Genomic DNA, 6,650 nt, shown 5'->3' with positions numbered 1-6,650 from the left:
CTCTGGTCATGATCCCAGCGTCCTGGGATCGAGCCCCGCATCAGAGCTTCCTCCTCTCTCTGCCTGCCTCTCTGCCTAATTGTGATCTCTGTCTGTCAAATAAATAAAATCTTTAAAAAAAAAAAAGAATATATTCATAGGATATTAAAAACAATGTACAATATGGGTCCAAATATGTAAAATGTATGTGTATATCAGTTCATATATAGGAAAAACATTGAAAAATTACATATGAAAATGTTAACAGCGATCATTTCTCCCCCAACCAGTGATGGATTATGGATAGTTTTTATTTATCCCTTAAGCTTTTTTGTTTAGGCCCCCAACTTTTCCATAATGAATCGGTATTCTTATAACCAATTTTTTTTTTCAGTGCAGTGGCAAGCTTGTTGGGTCAAACAGTCCTTTAAACAAATGTGTAAGGCCCTCTGCAGAGGCCAGCTCTCCAAGAATTTATGTCACACGGATAATTAACACCACCTGTTACACTTGGGCTAAAAGGGGGCCTGAACAACAACGAATACGGGCACTGTGAAACTCATCAGCCCCAGTTCAGGCCCGCACAGCAGGGAGAGCCCCCCACCCCCGCCCCGCCCGCGGCACCTGCCGCCTCAGTGGCTGGGCGCCCCGCGAGCGAGGAACTGGGGTGCTGGGCATTCTCAGCTGCCGCGGGGCCCAGGCCCCTCCGCGCGGCTTTGCACAGAAGCCCGGGGCCTTTCGGATTTTACACCCCGATTTCCAGCCGGAGCTAAGCTAGAGGCAAACACGCAGCCAAACAAAAACACTGAAAGAGCCCTTAAAAGCCTGGAAAGGAAGAAAGGACAATGAAACGTGATGTAAGAGCCACTGAACGGCCAGTGACTCAGCGCTCCTGCCCCATCAACACCAGCTGCAGCCCGCGGACGGACACACACACACACACACACACACACACACACACCCGCCCGCAAACGCGCGCACGCGCGCGCTGTGCAAACATCCCAGCGCCTAGAGCGGAGCAAAAATTCCAGCCCTTGCGCGGCGCCGCCGACAAGACCCCAAGATCTCCGCAGCCGCCGCCCCGGCAGCATGCTTACGGGTGTTTGTTGCACGTTAATTCCGCTTTCTATTAACATCTTTTATCCAGACTCCATCCCGGAGGAGCTGGACGCGTGTCCCCGGGAGCAGAGTCAGCAAACAGGAACCAGTCCCGGCCTGCAAGCCCGGCGGTCTCTCCCTCCGCCTCGGACACGTCCCAGGGCGCGATCTGGTTAGTGGGGTCGGTCGGAGAGCTGGCTTCTGCAGGAGGCTGGACCGGGAGGTGCCGGGAGGGTGCGTGTTCGATCCCCACCCCTTGTGAGCCAGGGAGGGGGCTGGGAGAAGATTCGCACAGACCACAGATGGGAGTGGGAATCTGTCCCAGGGGATGTTTGACTCAGGCGGTGACTCCGTCTGCAAACGTCTCCTCTTATTGAAAGTTGCATTTTTAAACTCAGCCTTTACCACAGTTCAGAGTCGGTTGAAGTGACCCCTCCCATGGAGTCGCCTGGGGCTGGCCCGGCTCCTCCCAGCGGCTCGGATACCGCAGGGCCCGCCCCCAGGGGCTCTGCGGAGGAGGCTGGGCCCAGAGGCCGGCCGCTCCCTTCCAGCACCAAACCCACAACGCACCGGCGCGGCTCTTCAGACTCGATCCAAAAGCAGCTTTATTTTTGTCACCCGCGGCTCCTTCAAAATGTATTTCACAGGGATCGCTCGCTCCTGCCCTTCAATGAAAAAACCCCATGAACTCCAGAATTTTTTCTGCTGGCTCTGAGGTATGAGGTCATCCTATGGACGGAGGTTCAAATCAGAAACACAGTCTTGTTTCAGAAATTAGGTGCTGGGCCAAGAATCCAGCAGAGTGACACTGTAAGATTCATTCCAAGGTGGGGCTTCACAGCAGTCCTCGCCCCGCTGAGTGGGAGGGAGCAGGGGTCAGGGGACCGCATGGCCCATAGTTGAATGGACTCTTTCCTGGGTCTGCTTGTTGGTTTGTTTCAGCCTCATTTAGGCACCCAGATGCCATCCTCAGGCTGTTGGCTGCTCCCCCAACACACATTACCCTCTAACCCCCCGACCAGGCTTTCTTCATCCCCTTACGTCTCAGGCCAACTCTTGGATCAAATTCCAGACCTGGGCTGGCCTGCTCCCTCCATCCCGAGTCCCATGCAGGTTGGTCCCCGCTCTCTGCGGGGTGCAGTTCTTGCCCAAATGAAGCCCTGTTTTCTCTTTTCTCGACTTCTTCCCACTGCCAAGACTGCTGCTGGAGCTCTCTGAGCCGCTCCGAAAACGCAGGTCCCAGAGTGGGCCTTCTCTCACAGGACCTGAGCTGCCCCAGCCCCATCCCTCCTGGAGAGGCCAGTGCAGTCATGGCTTTCCTAACAAATGCCCCCCCTCTCCTTTTTCTGGAACCTTCTCTATCCCTTCACAGGTGAGGGTTTCTAAGGGCTGTGAAAACCAGTTTCTGGACATTTCCTTTGAAAAGCTGCACATGGTCTGCGCCACACGTGCCTCAAATGACTATACTATTCAACCAGCCACCGGCCTGGGGCATGTGAGAGTCGTCTATAAGGTGGGAGTAATACCATCGGCCTCAGGAAGTCTCCAGGCATGCCACTCTGAGTACATGGCCCTCACATGAAAACAGTGTTAGTATTCACCTATTAATGGTGTTACCAACTCGCTTCAAGTTCAGCTTCTCATCATTTTGAGATCATATCTCATAGCGTATGGAAAACTAATGCATACTTTTTTATTTTAATTTTTTAAAAGACTTTATTTATTTACTTGAGAGAGAGAGAGACCATGAGCAGAGTCAGGGGCAGAGGGAGAAGCAGGCTGCCCGCTGAGCAAGGAGCCTGAAGTGGGGCTCGATCCCAGGACTCTGGAATCACGACCTGAGCCCAAGGCAGACTGTCAACTGAGCCACCTCTGCATATTTTTAAATTTGCATTTTCAAGTAAAAGCTATCATTTGTAATTCTTAATATTCAACAGTAAGTATTATGACACCATTAAAAAAAATACCATCTGACCTCCTCACCTCCTAGACCTGTCTGGATTTGGAACAAGACCAGAGAAGCTCTGGTAACTCGCATCTGTCAGTGGTGGGCTGGAGCTGCTGTGTGTCTTCCCAGCTCCCAAGTTCTGGAATATCACACTGGTAGCTTGCGATTGGCCATGGGGAGGGTATTTCTGCAGCAGAATTGAGCAAATGTTGCAAGTTAGAGCTTTCTCTCCCTTCCCCACCCAAAGCTGATTATTAAACACTCACCCACATACCACTGCATGCAATTATAATGCAATAAATTTTATTGCTATATATGGTCTATATCTGGAGGCCCCACGTGACATGGCTGAAGATAAGGGCCCCGGGTAGAGCCGTGATAAAGAAGAGAGCAGAACGAAGGCTCCGCCTCCCATAGGAATATCCCTGGGAGTGTGGCCCCAGACATGTGCCCAGGGGCAGGACAATAGGGTTCTCAGGGCCTGAGGAAGCACCTGCTTTCTGGGAAAAGTGATTTCCTAACAGATGGGGGAGAGAGGTGGGTGTGTGTTCCTCAGAGTGGGAACACAGACTGGGCTGGCTAGAGTGGCCCCGGGAGGCAGGGCGGCCCTATTTTCAGGCCTAAACCCATCTCCACTCCTGCAGGTCCTCCCTGATGCCGGGATGCTGGCAAAGACACTGCGGCCCCACGAGGAGCATGGCCTCTGTGGCCCCAGAGCTGGGCTCCCCTCTCTAGCGCTTGAAGGCAGCAGAATCTAGGATAGTGAGGCCACTCCACGGGAAGGGAACAGAGGGGGCGTCAGTAGCCATCTGGGATGGCAGAAGCCTTCCTGGGAGCTGGCAAGGGTAGGTCAGGTGAAGGGGGTGGTGTCTAGGATTTTGCTCCTCTGGCTTTGACATCTTACCCCAGGGTGGTGAGGATGGGCCTGACTCAGAGCCCAGGGCCAGGCAGGTGAGCGCCCCAGGCTCAGGGTGTGCCGGGCTGGTTCCTGACAGTGACAATTACAACAGAAAAAGGGGCGGTGGGTAACAACAGCCTGTGGCTGAGCAGCAGCAACAGGGGCCCTTGGCAGTGACCCAGTGAATGACAGTTCCACAGGGCCCGTGTCCTAAAGGAGACTGAATGTGGTGGGGGCAGGGGGGCGGTGAGGAGTCAGAACCCAAACAGGTGAATGGCATCTGCAGAGCTACACCCCCGGGGCCCATCGGATATACCATCTGTCACCCTGGTTCCTAAGGTGGAAAACTCCTACATGCAAAGCTGCTCTGTTTTCTCCATTGCTGAGGATTTTGTTTTCTTCTTGGACTATCTTTACAGAAACTAGGTCTCATCGGATTTTTTGGGGGGTGTTGTCTTCTGCCAGCCATGGAGAGCTCCATTCGCTTTCTAATATTGTTTGGAGAATCTGAAGCGCATGAGAAATTAAGCCAAACCTGCCATTCCTCAAAATGTTTACATTTCCATGTAAGTCCCCTTGGCCTGGTTTTCTTTTGTCCTCTCAGGGCACAGAATCCCTGACAACGCCCTCTGAGCTGTGGCAGAAGGAAGACACCAACGTCAGAGAGCAGGGGTCTGTTAATACTGAGGAGGGACAGAAGACCAGAAAAGCCACCGCTTCCTGTCCAGGTCACACGTCATGTGGGAGAGGAGCTGCCAAACCCTAGCCTTGCTTGCTTCTTAAGCATCAGTGAAGGAGAACATCGACGTGAGGAAGAGGAAATTAAATTCTTTTTTTTTTTTTTAAAGATTTTATTTATTTGTCAGAGAGAGAGAATGAGCACAGGCAGACAGAGTGGCAGGCAGAGGCAGAGGGAGAAGCAGGCTCCCTGCTGAGCAAGGAGCCCAATGTGGGACTCGATCCCAGGACGCCGGGATCATGAGTCGAAGGCAGCTGCTTAACCAACTGAGCCACCCAGGCGTCCCAAGGAAATGAAATTCTCATGGAAAGATATGTACTTGTATTTGATATCAGGGAGCAGTGATAAATTATACATTTGGACATCCAAATCTTAAAAAGTAGTGAAGTCCAAAGCTGTTCTGAGCCTGGGAGGGCTCAGTAGGTTAGGCGTCTGCCTTCCGCTCCTGTCATGATCCCAGGGTCCTCAGATCCAGTCCTGCCCAGCAGGGAGCCTGCTTCTCCCTCTCCCTCTGCCAGCTCCCTCTGCTTGTGCTCTCTCTCAAATAAATAAAACCTTCTAAAAACAAACAAACAAAACATGATAATTATTCCAGATCTGGAGGTAACAGTGCTTCCACTAGTAAGTTCATAGCATCAGTCCCCATCTGACTTTCCATGGAATCTAGTAGACGATTCTACCAGACCAGCTTAAGGCTCTTTGAACTTATTTAAAATGGGTGACCAGAGGCCCCAAATTGTCATGTCTGTTACTACACTGCCATCTAATGGCGAGGTGTATTAAAACACAAATGTCAGGGACCACTGATAAACTCTCAAGTTTTTTGTTTTGTTTTTTTTTTTTTTCATGACAAATAGTTATAATGTGTCTCTGTGTCTCTCCAGAGAAGTGGTCAAATGGCCCCCATAGTTCACAGAAAGGAAAGTCGTGAAGTCTCTAATTTGACTATCTGAGAAAAGATTGTGTAAGCGTCAGTGAGGATAGGCTGACTTCTAAAATACTCTCAAAGTGTGCAAGAGAAGGCTGCTATTTTAAGAGAATTCTTGTTTCAACTTTCCTGTATATGGGAATTTAGGAACATCAGAAGGATTTGTACAATACTCTATGTGTCTAATGAATTATTATCTTACAGAAAGGAGGTCAAAAATTTCAACCATAGCCCCGTCCAGACACTCTCCATTTCTCTAAAAATAAAGTCCCACAGCAAAAATCAAGTTCCATTGCGGTACAAGAAAACGCTATGTTACCAACCCTTTTCCCTCTGCTCCTGCTGGTCAAGATTTTAGATTACTGGTTTTCGCTCCAGTGCTAAATGTTAGAAGCGGATATTATTCGGGGGAAATTTACTGAGCTATGAAAATGAAGGCTGCCCCTCCCAAGGCCCCACAAGTCCCCGCCCCTCCAATGCACAGGACACACATATCAGGGATTTTTCCACTTCTGAGCAATTCCATTAGTGTCACCAATAACTCAACTCTGAATCACATGGGAAGACAGCTGGAACCCCAAGAATTCTTGGGTGCAGCTAGCTGGACCACTGTGCATGGAGGCTTGCTTCAGAAACCCTGGGGACTCTGGGGACTGAGTGGTTGGCATACACCAGTGACGCCCAGACACTCGACCAGCTTGAAGGCAACAAAGGGCCATGGGAACAGCAAGCATGATGGGTAGTAGAATTAGGATACCCTGAAACCTGGCTTCGAACACCAATTATGCTATGGAATATTGAGAAATACTGTTAGCAAACTTACAGCCTAGAAATGCTTTTGAAAATATGAAAGGATTCAGGGTGCCTGGGTGGCTCAATGGGCTAAGCCTCTGCCTTTGGCTCAGGTCATGATCCCAGGGTCCTGGGATTGAGCCCCCCATCGGGCTCTCTGCTCAGCGGGGAGCCTGCGTCCTCCTCACTCTCTGCCTGCTTCTCTGCCTGCTTGTGATCTCCGCTGTCAAGTAAATAAATAAAATCCTTAAAAAAAAAAACAAAACTT

General features: G+C 50.7%; 1 long non-coding RNA gene across 2 annotated transcripts; it reads left to right on the top strand.

Annotated features, from left to right (window-relative positions):
* The first annotated feature begins 758 nt into the window (after nt 1-758).
* On the top strand, nt 759-5,876 carry LOC123393250. 2 transcript variants are annotated; one of them, XR_006607991.1, is made up of 2 exons: nt 759-3,870; nt 4,528-5,876. It is a non-coding gene; the product is annotated as an uncharacterized LOC123393250 (long non-coding RNA). The 2 variants fall into 2 exon arrangements; XR_006607992.1 differs by having other exon boundaries at nt 4,343-5,876.
* Nucleotides 5,877-6,650: the final 774 nt, after the last annotated feature.

The sequence above is a fragment of the Mustela putorius genome, unplaced genomic scaffold, assembly GCF_011764305.1.
Source record: "Mustela putorius furo isolate JIRA1106 unplaced genomic scaffold, ASM1176430v1.1 tig00000785_pilon_pilon_pilon, whole genome shotgun sequence".
In the NCBI taxonomy this organism is placed as follows: Eukaryota; Metazoa; Chordata; class Mammalia; order Carnivora; family Mustelidae; genus Mustela; species Mustela putorius.
This window is presented reverse-complemented; position numbering and strand designations above follow the sequence as displayed.